Here is a 17830-nt window from a genome sequence, read left to right as displayed (position 1 = left end):
ATATTATTTATAATATATTTTATATAAATATAAAATAAATATATTTTATTTACAATATAAATAAATATGTCTATTTTATTTTTTTAATCCCAGATTAACCCTGTTGACATTCCATGGATGAGGAGTGTTGTGCTCAGAGAGGTGAAGTGATTTGTCTTGGACCACACAGGAGGAAACGACAGTTAGGCCAAGCCTAGGTCCCCGAGTACTCCCCCAGGGCTCTTCCACAGACTTGGGTTCTCTCCCTGTGGCTGGCAGAGCAACGCCCCGCAAGCTGTCCACACCCTGATCCCCGGGTCTGGGAAGTGAGCTGGCAGCAGTGGTTAAGGACTTTCAGGAGGGCTGCCCAGGTGGGCTGATGGGCTCACCGGTCTGAGGAGGCGGTGGATGCAGGAGCTGGAGAGAGGAGAGGACGCACCGTGGGCTCTCCACAGAGGGAGGGGCGTGAGGCTGCAGGCACCTTGTCCCCTGATCCTCCAGAGGAGCCAGCTCGGCTACTTCTCTGATTTCGCTCCTGAGACCGCTGTGGACTTCTGACCTGCAGAGCTGTAAGCTCTGACATGTACATTTATGCCTGTTGAGTTGCGAGGTTCAGGGTTGGTCATTTGCTGCAAGAGCCAAAGGAAACTGGCGGGCTTGGTAATGGTTGACGGCTTTACACACTTGCATTTAAATTGTGTTTTCAGTTTCTCTTGGGAGAGACAGTGGTAGGAAGGACTTCCTGTCCCAAAGATCTCGGGAGCAGGGACGTGCTGGCAGAGGGCAGGCTTTGTGTGTGGGGTAAAGCAGGGGCCAGCTTGGAGCACTCTCCAGGGCAGAGAGGGAACAGAAGAGGCTTCATGGCCAAGTGCAACTGGAGCAAGAGTCTTGGGAGTGACTGTTGTTGACTAGGGATGTAGCTTAGCTTAGTGGTAGAGTGTTTGCCTAACATGCAAGCGGCCCTGGCTTCAATCCTAGCACTAAAAAAAAAAAAAAAAAAAAAGACTCTTCTCTTGGTGGAGATGGGCAGAGGGAAGAGCTTGAGGTGTGCACAGTGGGTCAGGAAGGGTGCAGGAGCTGAGGAAGCAGCCTGGTGTGGGGACAGGGAGAGCTGTGGCTGTCCTCTTCCCTCCTCACAATGGTTGTCCAACAGTTGCTCCCTCTGGAGACTCACCATGGCTCTCTGGGCCATCCTGGGTGCTGAGTCCTGCCGCAGGGAAAGCCAGGCAGGTCAGCTCCTGCGGGCAGTGAGCCTGGCTCAGAGGTGCTGCCCATCTGCTGATTCATAGGCACCGAATGTCAAAACAATGCAAGGAAAGCAGCCGCCCATGACCAGCATTAACTCCAGGAGGGGCGGAGGGGCTGCAGGACTAGGGGAGATGCACTTTTGGATACTTGGACAAAGCCCCAGTGCAGAGTTCTCTGGATGGGTGACAGGTGCTGATTGACAGATCAAGGCTGTTATGGTTCAATCTTAGTTTTCGAGGGGAGACCACCTTTGGAGGTGCCTGGTGGTGGAGCTGTCTTCCCCCAGGGTTCAGCCAGAGCGTGGTCGGTGTCCAGGCGGCCTGGAGTCCTCCTCTGTCTCGGGTCTGGCCACGTGCATGCCTTCCAGGACACGCCTCTTTAAGCCCCCAATTCAGCCCCCAATTCAGCTCCGCCCTGTCCGTGGCAATCAAGGGCACACAGCAAACACTTGGCTATCCAGCTCGTGTACAAGATCTGATGGACCCGTTTGCAGCTGTGCCCTAGAAGAGCCGCCTGTGGGTGCTTGGTAAGGCAGGGGAGGCTCAGACCCCAGCTCCGTGTGCCCAGTGCGTCTTGCAGCAGTGCTCACCTGGTTGATCAGCAGAGGTAACCGCTCGTGGCTCCCAACCCCCTGCCCCTGGTGCCCCGTGGACAGGGCCTCACAGCCACGGGCTGGACGTGTTTCTCTCTGCCCTGGCACTTTAGTGAATTATCTCACTTCATTATTTATATCTTCTTTATAGAGCACATCCTACGAGCCAGGCATTCTTTTAAGCACTTAAAGATATTAACTCATTTAATCTTCATAACCATCCAGTGCGCCAGGTGCTGCTGTTGTAGAAAACCCAGGCGCAGAGGCCGGTGAGTCCCGCAGGTGTCGGAGCTAGCTGGAGGCAGCGCTGGGATTCCAGTGCAGACCCTCCACCCTGCCGCTGCCGCCGCCACCGTGAGCCTGGGAACATGTGGTCCTTCTGAGGTGGACTCCCTGTTCCCTTCTGCACAGGGTCGGGAGCCCCATCTCTCCTACTGCAGGGACTCCTGGCTCTGTGGCCACGGCCACCCAGGTTGGCCCGGCCATGCTATGTGCACCTGCCTGGTTGTGGCCTTTGCAGCTTGTGGGGACCAGAGTTGGGGGAGAGAAGGGACCCCCCCCTACACTCTTCTTGCCAGGAGCTACCAGGCCCTGTGCCAGCCATCGGGTGGGAAAAGCTCCAACACTTGGCCTGCCACCACCCAGGGACGTGCCTAGCTCCGGCGCAGAGCCAGGTCCTCCCTTGGATACCGAGGAGGGGCTGCCCACGGGGGGTGGAGAGACCTCTCCCGATGGGCACCAGAGTTCAGGGAGACACGCCAGGCTTTCCTAACAGCCCCTTGAGGTCTCACCTCGACCCCGGGGCCTAAGGAGTGCCCTGGTCTCTGGGTCTTGGCAGGTGACGGTGTCCTGGGGACCGGCCTTCCTGGCTGAGCCTCAGTGAGGCAGACCCTGCCCATGGGGTCAGCATCCCACGGAGAGCAAGTTGAGTCTTGGGGTGCAGCGCAGCACCTGGGAAGTTCTGTTCCTTCTTTGTCACACTATGAACAAGGCGCAGAGTTGCCAGGCCCCGTGTGCAGCTCAGGGAATCACGGGATGATCAAGCCATAGCTCCTGCTTCACCCAGTGCCCAGCTTCCTGGGGAGGGATTCAAGAATAATCCTCCGGAGGAGTCGGACAGCTTTGGTAACAGTAAACAAAAGGGGGGTTGAGTAGAGGGTTTTAGGGAGGTCAAGAGTCATCAGAGAAGGTCTTTGAGGAGCGAATCCTGCAAAGGATCCTAAGGGATGAGTGCAGGTTACCTGTGCAGAGAAAAGAAGTGGTGGTTCAAATACGGAGAACAGCATATGCGTAGGTAGGAACAAGGGAGAAACGTTTCTGAGTATTGCCGCATGTACACCTGATCATGGTAAGATTAAGGCTCATCAAATCAAATGGTCGATCTGAAGTGAGGGAGTGATATTTGATGCTACAGCAGCCACCCTGTGATCATGAGGCTGTGAGCCAGAGGATTATCAATATTATCAAGTATTATCAATACCTTTGGGAGATTTGGTCAAGTATTAAATATTCTTAGAATCCAACCCCCTTTTAGGATTACTTTCCGTTTGAAAGAGATTAATTGATACAGCTAGGACAAGGGATTTGGTCCTGATGGACCACAGGAAGAGCTAAAACGTTTTAAGCAGTTTGTGACCTTTAGACATGGTCACGGCTGTGATGAGGTATTGGGGTGTGTGGGGTGTGTGTGTTTCCCACATCACATATGCCAGTTGCGTCCTGCTTTGTCAGTCTGAATAAATGTCTGAGTGGCAGGACGGACACAGGTCTCCGTCCCACAGTGTGTCCCTGAGCACGCGCTGTGTCTGCAGCCACCTGCCTAATGAGCCCCAGGCCCAGGGTGCTCCCCTCGCACAGGCCCCGCACGCAGCTCTGGGAAACTTTTAAAGTTCATCATTATTTATAAAGTTAATACTTATAATGAAAAGGTCTCCCTTTGATGTGGGAGTGTTCTGGAAGCCTCGCTGACCTATATTGCCGACGCTCCCTGTGTATGAGGTGAGGCGAGGACCGGCTGGGGAATTACCCGTGTTTAATGAACACTAAAATTAGAATTTGACTGAAATCCACAGAAATGGCTCGACAGCAACTTCGAGATGCCCCTGGGGAGCTGTGGGCAGCTCAAATTTACCCACAGGCGTTTTTGAAAATGTTTTTTTTTTTTTTTTTGAATCAGCACAGTTGGCTCTTTTGAGCAGAGAATGCTGCTTCCCCTCCAAGGCCCCCTCCCCTCCCCAGGCCCCGACACCCATGCTCTGGGGACGGCTAAGTGCCTCTGTGGGCCTCTGTGGCATGGGTCACACCCAGATGAGCATAGAGCAGGAAGCCTGGCCAGGGTTCATCTCCCTGCGCCCGCCCGCGGCCACCCTCCTGGTGGGCAGGGCTAGGGGAGAGCACAGCATCAGGGTGGAAGGGACGCTGGGCAGCCTCTGGCCCATTGCTCCCCTACCAGGAGGCCTGGGTGAGTTCTGATATCCTGTGACCCGCTGCAGACTCACAGCTTCCTGCCCTGGAGAGCAGGGACCCAAGGGAACACATGAGCTGTTGGGTGCCGGTCTCTCCCAACCTGGGACCCATAAGGACAAAAAGAAACTGATAAAAAGGTGACAAGGGGCCGTTGGGAGGCATAGCTCCAGCACAGTCTCACCCCAGGAGGCTCAGGGGTGCACCCTGGGCCCCCCACCCTGGGCCCCCCACCCCGTCTGCACTTTGGCATGGGCTGGTTGTGATGTTCCGGGGGTCTTTCTGTGTACTTGCATCATTGTGAAATTTTGTTTCAGTTGTAAGTTATGAAGACAACGGTAAAAATGATTATTTAAACAAATAAGAAAGGAAAGCTAGTCATTAAAACATAAGCCCCCCCCCCCCCCCACTTTCCTCCCTGGTAGGAGCAGGGCCGCCATCTTGGTGTTTGGCAGGCCACAGCTGCTTCTCTTCCAATTTTATTTACTTATTCAGGCACTGGGGAGTGAACCAAGGGTGCTCTGCACTGAGCTACACTCCCAGTCCTTTCCATTTTTGTTTTGAGACAGGGTCCCCCTAAGATGCTAGGGCTGGCCTTGAACTTGCGATTCCCCTGAGTGGCTTGGAGGATGACAGCAGGGCCACCACTCCTGGCTGGCTTCTAAATATTCTCAAACATGGAAATAAGTACCCGGAGACAGACACGTCACGTAGTTTAATGAGATGTCACATTCCACCTGGCGTTTTGCCTTCGTATTTAATAGTACACCAGAAGTACCTTTTCCTCTCTGCCTCACCTGATTCTCAGTAGTCCCATCATTGGGTTTGTTGAAACTTCGTCACCATTCTTTATGAGTCCCCTCATCTACTGTTTCAAAATCCCCATTGTCTCCTGTTACGACCCCCAGGCCCAGCAGTCTTCAGAGTTGGAAAGTTGTAGGAGCCGTTTGGGGTCCTGGTGAAAACACAGGCGTTTCTGGCACGGAAGGTCTAGTGGGCTTGGCAGTCGGCATCCTAAAGCTCCCGGAGGTGGACGAGGCTGCTGGGCTGAAAACCAGACTCTGGACACCTCTGCCCAGGGCCAACTCTCTCAGCTCCTGCGCTCACCCCCCACCTCACTGGCCTTACACTGTCCCCCGTCACCCTCCGCTCTCTACATGGGACAGCGGAGAAACTCTGAGATGCCAGTCTTTGATGTCCCCACTGCTGGCCGCTGAGAGCCCTGCAGGCCATCCTACTGTTCACAGGATGGCCTCCCTGCCCCTGCCCTCTCATGATACTTCCTCAAGGCTCACTGTCCACATCTCTCTGCTCCGAGCCACAGCCTGCTTTGGGGCTCGCCTACTTGCCATCTCCCTGCAGCCTCAGGGCCTTTGGACATACGAACCCACATCCTCTGGGGTCTTCCCTTCTCTCCTTTCCCAGGCGGGGCCTTGCACAGAGCAGAAACTCAAAAAATAACCGGAATAAAGATTGAATGAATGAGGCCGATCTAAAATGGACTTTTGCTCAGATGGGCTTTTGCGGGGGGTCAGCCTCTGGGAACACCATGTGGTTTGCTTCTGCTGTTCTCCAAGGTCAAGCGGGAACCACATGAACTCTCTGGGAAGAAGAGGAGATGGTGTTGCCCCAGCTGCTCCCTAGGTGTGGTGTGCACATCGTGGCCCTCATTGCTGGTCCTCGGATTCAGACCACATGCTGCTGGAGGTCTTGGCTGGTCACTGCCAGGGTGCTCAGGGCTGAGTGGACAGAGGCCAGCGCTGGGGAAATGACCCCTCTGTGATCGGCCCTGCATGGGCGGCACCCCTGGCCACCCGGGCCCGCCTCGCCACCTGCCCTTCTTCTGGCTGCTCTGCCGTCCCTCCTTGCCTTCCGGATGCCGAGAGCCCGGAAGTGGTGAATGGCACACCTCCCTGTGCACCAGCCAAGGCTCAGCCAACTCCTCCAGCTGACTCAGTATCCCACGGGGAATTAGCCAGGCCTGTCCGTCGGATTCTACCTGAAAAAGAGATCCCCGGGGACGGAAGGCAGCTGCGACTCCCAAACTCAGTCTGGGGTCGTTCCCTCCACTGTACACCTTTAAAGTGCTCCTGTGTCTATTTGTGGAATCCTTCTCCCCCACTGGACGGGACTCTTAGGAATACATCCTGATGGTGATCATTTTGGCTTGCCTTCTTTCTTTCCTTCTGCATCCTCAGAGCTTTGCTCGGTGCCGGGCACGTAGTAGATGCTTACCAAGTGTGCTCCCGACTCACAGCATCCTGCCCCCTAGATCACACCACGCTCCTCCAGAAGTCTTGGCCTTTTTGTGGGAGTCTCACTCCTCCTCTTGCCTTCACTTTTAAGACTTCTTCCTGTCCCCTAGGGCCCACCCAGGCCATTGTCACTGGCTCTAAGGTGCATTCCAAGGTGCACGCAGGAAAGCGCATCCCTCTCTCCGTTGCACAGGGTTCTGAGAGCTGCAAGCCCCTAGCTGGGTCTGCACTGGTTCCTCCCACTTCAAATGCATGTTCTGCTCCCAGGCTTCAGGCATTCTGCTCCCACATGTTAATCAGGGGACTGTATTCTGTTTTTTTCTTTTTCTAATAGAAAAAATTAAGCGTTCTTATAGATCGACCCAAAATCTTTCATCGATTTCTAAGTCATAACTAAGACGAGGTAAGAGACCTACATTTGTCGCAAGCTCTCTTGTTGGACTGTAAAATGCTTTTACAATGGTGTCTGTGGAGGGGCCAGTTCCTGTGGATGCTGTCCGTTGTGGCCATCCTGTTCTGGTGACGCCCTCAGACGTCTTGGCACCAGCCACATCGGAGACTCCAGTCCTTCTGTTGACCCTCAGCTTCAAAATATCAACACGTCGTTCTGACGTCCCACTGATTTCAGTAGGAAGGTCATTTGGTTCCTTACTTGCATATTGACTTAAAACATAGAGTCCTATGTCTTGGGCGTACAAATCTGTCTCCCCCTACGGACTCTGCGGGAGGGTGTTGCATCAGGAAATACGCGCATCCTATGAAGTTTGCATGTTAGATACCAAAGGTATTCTGCTAGAAAAGTGTTAACGGCGGGAATGTTTTTCTCTTTTTTTTTTTTTCCCCCTAAGCCCGGCCAATCAATAACACCACCTGGAGAGCTTTCTCTTCTAAATGATTGGTAGCCTCTTCCCAGAAATTGAGATTTGACAGGTCTAGGGATCTGAGGACGGGGCCTGGGAATTGACCCCCCAGCTGGCTCTGGAAGGGAGCAGAAGGGGGCCTGAGCTGACCAGCACCCGAGCTCCAGCAGGCAAGCTCTCCGGGGGGTGGGGGGACGGGGGCGGCGGGATCTAGGCTTTCTGAAGCCACAGGGCCACCTGTTAGGAATTCTCCCAGGCACTTCCTGGGGAGGGGGCTGGGAGACCGGGAACCTTCCCCTTTCCCTCTTTCTCCTGATTCAGGCAGGTTTGATGGTTTTGCAAGACTCAGAGTTTCTCGAAGCATCTGAGAGCATTGACTGAAGGCTGATCCTTGTCATGATTGTCCCCGTCATCGGGTTCTCCCTTCCTTCTGTGCACCCTGAGGCCAGCTCAGCCTGCCCCTTCCTAAGCTCTCACCGCCAATAATGCTTCCTGCCCTTGACCTTGGGGTCCATCCCAAGGCTCCTTTTGGCCTCTCCAGCAAACTCAGGGTTGCCTCTGGGGCTCTCACCTTCATTTTATTTCCACTAAATCCTTCTGGGGCTTTTATTTTTATCCTTGTGTCTGAGGTGTCGAGGCTGTTTAAGATGAGGCCTCTGCTCTGGTGGTGGCTCTCCTTGCAGGGACAGAAACTGCTGTCCCCTCGCGGCCACCTTATGGCATTTACCTGGAAACACGGCTGGAATCCTCTCCCACCCGTCCACCTCTTGCTGCCACTCACAGACAAGGGCAGATAACGGAGAGAAAGGAGATGTGTGTATTTATGGTCACCTGCCTCTTCTACACTGGTCACTCTTTCTTATTCTCTAGCTATTTATATTTTTAGCAATCATTAATTTCTGCTCAGTATTTCACTTATGTTCCCATAATGTCCTGTTCTCAGAGATTCTTAAACTTTGAGATCTGGAGTCTGTGTCTTTGCAGGGGGAAGAATGCTCTGCCCCTGGTGGGGGGGAGGCTCCCTGAATCGTGACCCCCCCTAGTATTATGGGCGTGGTCATCTGTGCATAGCAAATTAAAAGACAAAACTAAAACAATTAGAGATGACAAGCCAAGCAGCCCAGCTCACATCTAGAGGAGAGGCCTCTCCAGGCTTGCCCCCCTCCAGAGAAATGGAGGAGCCCGTTTGAACAGAGACCTGTCACAGAGTGGGAGGGAGCCCTGGCCATGGAGCCGCCCTCCTGCTGGCCTGGCTAGTCTGATGCAGGGAATTGCCACCCCCCCCCCGCCGTGTCCACAGTGGTAAAGAGCTCTTCTTGTTCTGGACAGTCCCCTAAGCATAGCCTGAAGCAGTCTCCCTGTCCTCTTAGCCTGATGGAGTTCGGCTTCTCTTTCAGATCTCTCTTCAATGTCCCCTCCTCCATGAAGTCCATCCTGATTCCCCGCCCGGGGACCAGCATGAGGGGTCCCTTCTCTGTTGCATGGCCCCCTCCTCCTCATCCTCAGAGTGTCCTGATCCTCGGTAGCCAAGCTCCTGTGTGGTGGACCTAGAGATTCCCCTTTCAAGAACAGGCTGGCTGCCCAGTCCCCCTGGGCTGAGTCATCTCGGCTGGCACAGCCCCCTGGCAGGGACTGCAGAGCCATGACGTGAAGACAGAGCCAGGGGCCTGGGGCAGGGCAGCTCTGCGAGGTGGCCCAAATCCCCACGGTGCGCCCCTCCCTCTGCCTGTGCTCTCCGTCCCTTCCTCTCTTGGCGTTGAACCCGAGCAACATCTCAACCAAACTCCCTCTGGGTGAACTGTCCCGAGGCACCGAGTTCACTGTCCACTGATCCAGCAGGAGTGCAGAAGAGTCCCACCCATCGTGGTCTCCCCAGCACCCGATCACACCGCAGAGCCACGCCAAGGCGGGTCTGTGGGGTGAACGAGTGAATGAGTGGATTTGGGTGACCCCAAGGGGGCACCGGCGCTGGTCCCTGACCTCGGGCCAGATGCCCCCTCTCTGCCCATCAGCCTCTAACCTGAGGCCTGTCAGTCCCAGCTCCCGGTGGAGGGCCGCAGGATAATTGTGTCTCTTCCCCTTTGTTCTCAATCCCTGCCTGTCCCCGGGAGGGTGGGCAGGGGTGCTAAGCAGCCCACAACAGACAACCCCTTTTATTCCTTTTGACGGCCTCGGGGAGGTTTGATGGGGATATTTCCATAATCGATGAGGGAGCCCTGTCACCCCAAACATGGAGTCTTTAAAGAGAATAGGTTTATGCAAATTAGATATTGATGGAGTAATGATTAATTGGCCCTGAGCCTTTGTTAATATGCAATTGTAGTAACAGAGATACATTTATAATTATTTCGGTTAATTGTTCAAACAAGCACTCAGGACTTAATTGCACAGGGTAATTGAAGAGCCTCGATATTAGGGTTATTTCTTTCCAGAGAAACATCAGAGCCATTTAACCAGTTGGGTTCCCGCGCTGAGGTGTCGGGCAGGTCCAGGTCTTCGAGGTCCTTTGTGTCCCCAGCCGAGGAGGCGCCATCACACAGCCTGGGTGCTCGGTTTCCAGAGGGTCGGGAACGCGGTGGGGAATCTGGACAGGCGGGCTTCCGACCTCATCCTTTCAATAGTGTGTGGTTTGGGGCAAGGTACTTAGCTCCTCTGAGCTACAGGCTCCCAGTCTATGAAATGAGGAGAATGATATTGAACTTGTGCAGCGGGGCCAAGCCCCGAGCTTGGTGCGGAGTTCCAGGTGGCAGCTGCACAGGGACCCTCCCCAGGGCCACCCGGCGGAGGCAAGATGAGGGCCTGGGAGTCCAAGGTGACACACTCTGTGTGTGCCCTCGAAGGTGAAGTCTGTGGTGGAGACGGACGAGAACAGCCTGGCTGGGTGAGTTTATTAAAAACCTGAGGTGGGCACCCGTGGAAAGGAGCTGTGCAGACCCCGGGGCTGAGCCGAGGGGCACAGGGAGGCTGCACCTGAGCCCCACGTGGGCGCGTGGTGGCAGGTGGAGGATGGAGGGCTCTGGGTGCTCTAGCAGGATGTCGGCAGTCTCGGGGTGCCTCTCAGGGGTCCCCTTTCCCATATCAGCCACCAACCATTTGCTGAGGCACCAGGGAGAGCCACGAGGCTGGTAGCTGGGTCCTCTCCTGGTGGGTGGACCATTCTTTCTGGAGACAGCGGTGACCAGGGTTGCTCTGTGGCCACCTCCACCCCACAGGGCAACTGCTACCTTGACGTCACCTCCAGCTAAAGTTTCAGAATGGAAGGGGCCCGGGCCTGAGGCACGCTCCCCAGGGAGGTGGGTCAGGGTCTTTAGCCCTCTCCAAGGAAGGTGGTGCAATGAGCCATCTTGTGGAGTGAGTGTGCCCTGTGCCCTGCTGGTACAGATCTCGATAAGGACAAAGGCTGAGGGTCCCGCACGCCTTGTGGACCTTCCAGGCTCACCTCCTCAGGTCTCTTCCTCACCCTACGACAGGGGGCTTTTATCACCCCGTTTCCCAGGTAAGCAGGCTGAGGCACAGAGGCCAGCTGTCGTTTGTGAGCATGGAGCAAAGGTTTCCATCCCTGGCCCCCTGCAGGGGCCCTTGACATTCTCAAACTTCTCACTGAAACTCAGATTTGCACTCCCAGATACCCACTGAGGGTCTTTTCCCCCTTTAAACTAATAAACTTGGTGAAATGGTGGAGATGTGTGCAGATGCCTTGTGGAGACAATCCAAAACGGGTACTCCTAGTCAGCTGGCCTTGTCCAGGGGAATCGATGGAGCACCATGGCCCGGGGGTGGGTTTATGTCCGGCTGTCCCTGCTCAGCTGTTTACCCCTCTCACACGAGGAACCACCTCTCTGTTGCTCCAGAGGACATCTACTGCCCCTTTACAGGAGGGGGCGATGCCGGGCATGTAACCCAGACAGCAGGATCCTAGTTAATGGCTGCTTCACATCCTATAGGCAAGGGTTCTATTTAGAAAGATGACAAGGGAAAGACTGTGCCACCATAATCATCCTCCTCCTCCTCCTCCTCCTCCTCCTCCTCCTCCTCCTCCTCCTCCTCGGCTGCTTGGTGCAGACAAAATACTCCATGCATTCGAGGTCATTGCAAGAATGTGGGAGCAAGTTCATGCCTCCATGGCCTGGGGAGGTTGTGGCTTGCAGACCCTGGTCTCTTGTTCTGCTCATTTCCTCTCCTCTCTCTTCTCTTCCTCACCCCCTTCTCTTCTCTCTCCTTCCCCCACCTTCTCTTTCCTTCTGCAGGTGCCTTCTGAGGGCATCTTGCAGACCGTGGAGTGGAGTGAAGGGGTGGACTTCAAGTCCACCACAGAGTCCAGTGGTGGCCCCGGGGTGTTTGCCAGGGCTGCCGTTCCTGTCTGTGCTCGGAGAGGAAACAGGCGCTCATTCTGTGTGACCCTCTTTTCCCTCCCCTGTCCTTATTGTTCCTCATCTCTGCCCTCTCCCACCCAAACAAGCAGCGACAGCCCTGAGCTGGTTTGTGTCCTTGGCTTTCCCAGGAAAGCTCCCTCCTCCTGTGGCCTTTGTCACCTTGATGGTGCCAGGCTACACCCAGGAGGCCAAAGGCACACCCAGCTTTCTGAGATCCCTGCCCTGATGACTTTTCTGATAGTGGCAGACGCAGATTCTCCCATCGGCCTTGACCCACCTTGTGACATGGAGGTGGGCCCGACCCCCTCACTCTTATCCTGCCTTCCTTAAGTCCCAGGTCCCCACCTCACTCTCTGTCCCCAGGTTTTCCACAACCCTCAACTCCTCCTCATTCATTTCACTGTTTCCCAATGGAAGGGGATGGGACTGGGAAACAAGGGACGGCTTCTTAGCAGGATGCAGTTCTGGCACCTCACATGGGGCAGGGCCTCTCAATGTCCTTCCCAACCCGCTCTGTGGACTCCTGTCTTCTCATCCATCAAACAGAGTCACTCAGTTTTTTCAATTGAAGAACCAACCCTTGGAGACCAAGCATAAAGGGTGTTTGTGTCCGTGTGTCTGGAGGAGGTGAGTGTGATGTATCAATCGAGACTCTGTGCTGCAGAAGACGCTGTTCTCAACTTAAATCAGCTTAAGTCACAGAGGAAGTCTCTTAGCTAATGGGACAGAAAAGTCCAGGGATTATGACTGCAGGCGTGGTGGGCTCTGGAGTCTCAGATGATGGTGTTAAGGCCCTTTTCTTGGTTCTGCTTTCCTTTATTTTGTTCCTCTTCCCATAGAAGGAGGGTGACTGCCAATGGCCCCAGCCCAGTTTCTCAGTTACCCCAGAAAAACACACCATGGTTCAAAAAAAGAAAAAGTTCCAGGTTGGATCTCATCGACCGCATTGGTCAGGTGCTGCTTGTCCAGGCCTGGGTCAGGCCTAGCTGGAGCCAGATGTGAAGTCAGCTGTGGTCAGAACCACCTGGATGGAGGTGTGGCTAGACCATGTGGACAATTGTCACCAACAATTTTTGAGCAAGGATTTTCTAACAACTTTTCACTCCATGTACTTTGAGGCTACTATTAGGTGCGTAGGGCATTTGTGATTCATATGTCCCCCGGATGGATTATTATTATTATTATTATAAGAAACTGAGGGGCTGGAGTTGTGGCTCAGTGGTAGAGCACCTGCCTAGCATGTGTGAAGCCCTGGGTTTGAGTCTCAGCACCGGATGTAAATAAATAAAATAAAAGTTCATTAACAACTAATAGAAATATATAAAAAAGTAAAATATTTTAAAAAGAATAAGAAATTAAGAAAGGCCCCTTTCAATCTCTGCTAATTCTCTTTGTTTATTGATAGCACTATATTTGCAACAACTTCCTTATGCTCACCAAAGGCCTGGTATATACTCTTTTGCGTCTATTTAATTTCAACTTCCGTGTACCTTCAACTCTCTTCTAGGCAGTATATACTTAGGTCTTGATGCTTTAAAATCCATTCTGACAATCTCTGCCTTTTGAATCAGAGTGTTTATCCCATTCGTATTTAATGTTAGTGTCAATGTGATCAGATTTTGGTCTCATAGTTTACTGATGGTCTTCTGTTTGTCCTTTATTTACTTTTCTTCCTGTGTTTCCCCTTTTCTGCCTTGTTTGGGGTATTTGGGTATATATCAGATTAGCATATATATGAGTTCCTATTAATTTATATATTGATTTTTTTGACTAACCTAATTTTGAGTGATCTCGCCAGGTACTTGAATATGTATTCATAACTATGTGTAGTCTACTGGACCACTTAAAATAGAATGTGTAAAACTTCAAACCATTTACTCCCATCCTACCCTTTATGCTATAGTTGTCTTATATGTTACATCTGCATATGTTTTAATGCCCCAGGGAATGTTCGTTTTAAACCAGGGATTGGTGAGCTGAGGCCAGCAGGCCAGATCTGTCACCTATTTCTGCTTTATCAGAACACACGCATGCTCACAGTTCCTGCAGTCCCCGTGGCTGCTTTCATGGGACACCAGCAGAACTCTTTCTGCCTGTGTCGTCATCTGGGGTGAATTTCTGCCTGGGTAGAAGAGCATGTGGGTCTGGGAGACCTCCACAGGCCCTGAGCCCCGCCCCGCCCACAGCACATGCCCGATGTCAGGGGTGTTGGGAGTGGGGTGGGTATCCAGCGTGGCAGGATATCTAAATAGGAGACCATCGGGGAGGTGGTAGCCAAAATCTTAGGCCAAGCGAGGCAGGGTCCGGGGAGGAGAGCGCGGTTCTCTGCAGGGTGAGATAGGAGAGATTCTGCGTCTATGAAAGGCAGAACGGCTAGGAGACAAAAATCTTGGCCAAAAGAACGAAAGAGACAAATTCCAGGAACACGGTAGAGACACTGGCAATTAAAGAAAAAAAACCCAAAACAACCTGCCTGTACACCCAGAGTGTGCTTTTTGAGGGTCTGGAATTGGCTACCTCTTCTCCAGCCAAACCTCTCCTGGAGTCTGGCTCCTGATAGCAGGTGCACGATAAATCCTTATTGAATTAAATTAAAATGTTTAAGGAGCCAATTCCTTAGCCAGGCCTTTCTCTGCTATCAAGGAAGAATTTATTTAACAAGACCTAGACTTTGGCAAACTGGATTTCGCTTCCCTTGGCTGGGTCTGGGGCCATGATTTAAGATGCTGATATCTGCGGCTCAATGTTGGGAAATGGCTTCTTTTTTGGGGGCAGGACGGGGATGATCTTAAAGATTTGAGAAGAAGACAATTTAAAGGGGTTCTGAAACCATTGGTTTGCCATCTGGTCTCCCCAGATGCCTCTGGTCCCTGAAGAGTGTGCTTGGTCCTCAAAAGTCATAATTCTCTGAGGCCAACTGGTCACTTGGGTTGTGAATACAATGACCTTTGCGTCAACCAACTCCAGATCACCCATTCGTAGGCTGAAGGGACGGTGGCAGAATCGGGGCAGTGAGTGGTGCAGGTTTGCTTACTTTCCCCTCATGGACAGTGTCAGTGACAAGTGACAACTTCCAGCTAAGGTGTCCAGGTAGAAGGAGCAAGATGCCTGGGAGCAACTTAGCCATCAGAGGCAGCAACTCTCAGGTCATGACTTCCCATTTCCTGACCACAAACCCGAGCCCAGACGGAAGCTACGTGCCCTGGCCAGGCCTTAAGGACCACTGTTTCCCAGGAAGACCACGGCACCAGCTGGAAGGATTCAGTTTGGTGAGGAATGGAGGGATGGTTCATGGAGTAGCTGCTGGGGCTCCCTGTGTGCCACCTGCACTCCAGCCAGCACAGGCTCTTGTCCCCAGTTCTTATGGGATCTACAGTCAGACCTGCCTGCCAGGAAGGCTTCTGCAAACCAGTACAGCTTCAGGAAGGACCAGGGGCAGCAGAGGCAAAAGAAGCCCCCCTCAGGTGGCCCCACACACCTCCCCACGCGGCAGTATGGCCAAGTGCTCGGGGAGTTGTTAAATTCTTCCAGGTCTGGTACTTGGTCCACCAGCCAACACTCGAGTTGTAGCCCTCCTTATTGGTCTCCTGAGCTGGACTCTCAAATCCCTCCAGGTCTCATTATGTGAGAAGCAGGCTCTATCTGCTTAATTATGTAGGACTCTGCTAACGCCAAATGATTCCTTCTGCAGAGGTGATGTGAAGGATGGGGCCGAGACTCAGAGACTCTGAACACTTAGCAAATTGGAGACTTCATTTTACCTTCTATCAGCAAGCGCTGAGCGAACAAAGGAGAAAGACGCTGGCATTTAATTCTTCTGGAACATCCCAGCCCAGAGCCAAGACAGCCCCATCCAGAGCCCAGTCCTGCTTCTCTTCTGGTCCGCTTCGGAGCCCCTTTTGGAAGGTGGTGGTGTTCTTTTGGTCCTTTTTTTTTTTTCCCACCAGATATTCCTCCTGCACATTTGAAATGAATAGGCAACACAAAAAATATTAATGGCTTTAAAAATTGAAGATCTGTGATACCAGTGTGTACCTCGAGGTTTTCTTTTTATCTCCATATTCATAAGTAATTTACACAGATAAGACAATAGCCAAGCTCTCTTCTGTTTTTATTCACACTCCAGCATTTTCCCCTGTGGTGCTTTAAAGTCGTTTTAACGATTCTTCAGTATTACGTCCTGTTGCTTTACAAATATTTATTAAAACTGTCGCCAAATATTGAACATGTATGTGGTTTCCAAAGATTAGCTTTTAGGGAAAATCTGCATTGAATAAATGCGTGCATATAATTTTATTTTCTTTGGTCTATATTGAATTATATCCTTGGATGAAATTGACAGAAACAGAATGATCACCCTAAGGAGCAGGACTGTTTTCATGAATCTTGACACCTATCGCCACCCTCGTTTCCGGGGTGGTTGCGTCAGTTTACAATGAATGACAGGACCCACGGAAAACTCACCAGGATTCCGGGTTGAACTTTGTAAAAATTTAGGTTTCAGAGCGCATCTCACTCTTGACTAATTTCCATCTATTTGGTTTCTCTCCAAGCTTTTGATCTTCTTTCTAGCAACAGAGACCTGGCCGTTCCCAAGCTAATCAAAGGCAAAGTGTGTCCTTGGCTTAAAACTTGCACGATCATTTCTCTAAGTGCTAGGGATTCTCGTACCTTTTCCTTCCACGAGCCAAACACAAAATCAAGGGGGAATGAGTTAACCAGCAAGATGACCATGTCTGTCCCTATAAAACAGAGTTTCCTTTTCCCAAATGGGGGTGGGACATCAGCTATTTAAATTCCCACACTTGAGACCTCACCTGTCTTGAGTTATTAATCCAGTGTGTGTGTGTGTGGGGGGCGGGTGCAAGTGTGGCCTCATGGGCCTTCGCAGCTCCTGTGCCCTGGCCCACGTCCTCTGGAAGCAGGGTTTCTAGCTCCTTCCCCCTCCTTCCTCCCACTTGTCGAGCAGTTCTTTAGGGTCTTCCGTTGCCCCGACTCCTTTCCCTGTCCATGAGTGTTGTCTGAGGTCCACTTCTCTGCTCCCTGGCCAGTGTCAGTCCCCACTGGAGACTTCCACTATGTCTATGCCGTGACTTCTCCCGGGCCTGAGTGCCAGCCCATGGGTCGCACTTGACTGTTTGGGGCACAATGTGGCCAATTCTAACCTGGTGACTATCGCCCTCTGGCCAACCTGTCTTCTTGAAGTCCCCACCCCAGCAGAGGGCTCATCCATTTGTTTAGGGCAGCCAGGAACTGAGCAGTCTCCACGGCGCTCCTCCCCCCGGCTCCCTACAGCTGTATGGGGATCACGTGCTCTTGAGGTCCTCCTGGACAGCCCAGCGCCACCGCTTCTCAGGCTCTCCTTAGCTCCTGCTTCATACACGTCTGGTCTCCCCATCCACTGGACCTCGCCTGTTCTTGTCACTGAAGCTTATTGCTTTCTTTGCTCCAAAGCCTCTGTGACTTCACGTTGCTCTCAGCATGAGGACAAAAGGAGGCCCTGGTGCTCTCAGGCTGTCCTGCTCTCCAGCCGCCTCTCACTGCATGCTCGCGCTTGCTGCCGTGCTCTAGCCCTACCTGGGTCTGATTTACGGTGGTGTTCACTCCTCCTGCCACAGGGTCTTTGCATGTGCCGTCTCCTGTTTGTCAGGCTCCTTTTCCTCCTTTCCTCCTCTTAGGAGTACTGGGGAGCGTGGCTCCTGTTGCCCATCTAAAGCTGCCTTCCCCTCCTCGCCTTGACTGTCGCCTGCGGAGAGCTCTTTCCTGCACATTGTCTTCTGCTAAGGGAGTTGCTCCCTGCAGAGTTATGACTGGTTGATGGGGGAGAGAGAGCCTCAGGCCTCCACTGGGGACACTTTTGCCGTCTCCAGGGCTGCCTGTGGGCTTGCCCGAGTCCTTGGCGGCTCCTTTGCGTCCTCTGATAGGGCTTCCCTCACTCAGATAGTGCCCCTGGGAGGGCCCCATGGCGCACCCCTACACAAGCTCTGCAGGCAGAAGGGACTTCTCTGGACCCAGGCGATGCCCTCCTGTCCCCCGTTAGGTCCCTGCTCGTGCTTGGCA

At 52.8% G+C, this 17830-nt stretch overlaps 2 long non-coding RNA genes across 2 annotated transcripts in view; both read left to right on the top strand.

Annotated features, from left to right (window-relative positions):
* Positions 1–7574, top strand: part of LOC144370917 (uncharacterized) — a 57180-nt gene extending 49606 nt beyond the window's left edge. Inside the window, exon 7 of the long non-coding RNA XR_013431009.1 lies at positions 94–7574. This is a non-coding gene — a long non-coding RNA (uncharacterized LOC144370917). The remainder of the gene's footprint in view (positions 1–93) is intronic.
* Positions 7575–7654: 80 nt separating this feature from the next.
* On the top strand, positions 7655–16066 carry LOC144370918 (uncharacterized). Its single transcript, XR_013431017.1, has 2 exons — positions 7655–15039; positions 15462–16066. It is a non-coding gene; the product is annotated as an uncharacterized LOC144370918 (long non-coding RNA).
* The last annotated feature ends 1764 nt before the right edge of the window (positions 16067–17830 follow it).

The sequence above is a fragment of the Ictidomys tridecemlineatus genome, chromosome 15 (genome assembly GCF_052094955.1).
Source record: "Ictidomys tridecemlineatus isolate mIctTri1 chromosome 15, mIctTri1.hap1, whole genome shotgun sequence".
In the NCBI taxonomy this organism is placed as follows: Eukaryota; Metazoa; Chordata; class Mammalia; order Rodentia; family Sciuridae; genus Ictidomys; species Ictidomys tridecemlineatus.
The sequence above is the reverse complement of the archived record's forward strand: the minus strand, read 5'-3'. Positions and strand labels throughout refer to the sequence as shown.